Source organism: Meleagris gallopavo, chromosome Z (assembly GCF_000146605.3).
Source record: "Meleagris gallopavo isolate NT-WF06-2002-E0010 breed Aviagen turkey brand Nicholas breeding stock chromosome Z, Turkey_5.1, whole genome shotgun sequence".
In the NCBI taxonomy this organism is placed as follows: domain Eukaryota; kingdom Metazoa; phylum Chordata; class Aves; order Galliformes; family Phasianidae; genus Meleagris; species Meleagris gallopavo.
In genome coordinates, this window is record NC_015041.2 from 33,389,243 (window position 1) to 33,390,723 (window position 1,481).

Consider the following 1,481-nt stretch of genomic DNA (forward strand, 5'->3'; position numbering starts at 1 on the left):
TTAATAGAAGATGATGCAGACCAGCAGCTCACGTTTGATGAAATATCACTGTGTCATGCATCCAGAAAATTTGTGCTTTAAGAATGGATAATGTCATACAGGTCATCATCAAAGCTGTGAATTTCAAAAAGTCCAGTGGACTGAAGCATGGCCAGTTCAGGAATTTTTTAGAAGTAAGGATACTGATTTTCAGGGCATCATTTACCATTCTGAACGAAAGTGGCTATGTTGGGGTGAAATGCTAAAAGATTTTATGATTTGCAAAATGGAATCAAGTCATTTATGGAATCAAAAGGAAAATTTGTGCCTGAACTTAAAGATGAAGAAGAGCTCATAGAGTTAGCATTTTTGGTGGATTTGACCATTCATTTAATCAAATTCAACATGTATTTTCAATTTGAAAATCAACTTATCTGTTTCAAATAGTTGCAGTGTTCAAAATGAAACTTAAATTATGCCAAGCTCAGATTATGGCAAATAATTATGTGCATTTTGATGTGTTGGCTAACCATAGACCTGTGAACAGTGAAAAATATGCAGCCTTGCTTTCAGTTTTGATAAAGCGATTTGAACATAGGTTTCAAGATTTCCAAAAAGATAAATCTTCTTGTATATTTGCAAATCCATTTTTAGTTGATGTAAATACACTGCTGCACATTTTCAAAAGGAATGCATATATTTGCAGCCAGGCATTCAACTTAAAGGGAAATTTGCCCATGTCTCTTTACTATGATCAGGGAGCTGGAGCACCTCACCTGTGAGGAAAGGTTGAGGCAACTGGGCTTGTTTAGCTTGGAGAAGAGAAGGCTTTGGGGAGATCTCACTGTGGCCTTCCAGAACTTGAAAGGAGCACATAAACAGGAGGAGGAATGACTGTTTACAAGGGTGGATGGTAATAGGACAAGGGGGAATGGTTTTAAACTGAGACAGCGGAAGGTTAAGTCAGATATTAGAAGGAATTTTTTCACACAGAGGGTGGTGACACGCTGAAACAAGTTGCCCAAGGAGGTTGTGGATGCCCCATCCCTGGAGGCATCCAAGGCCAGGCTGGATGTGGCTCTGGGCAGCCTGGTCTAGTGGTTGGTGACCCTGCATATAGCAGGGGGGTTGAAACTAGATGATCATTGTGGTCCTTTTCAACCCAGGCCATTCTATAATTCTATGATTCTACAATACAGACTTTTATAAGACCTGCCTTAACAGAGAAAAATATCTTGTAGTTCACAATCATACCGTATTCACATCATCACTTCTTGACAATGTATACATTTGTGAACAACTGTTTTTGAGGATGAATCACAGGAAGAATAATATTTCATCAAACATATCTAACGAACGTCTTGAGAGCTCACTGAGAATTGCAACCATTTCCATTGAACCAGACACTGATGCATTAGTTTCATGAAAACAAGGTCAACTATCTCACTAGTTTTATGTTTTTGTTGTTGTTTTTTATGTTTTAATAACATATATATATGTTA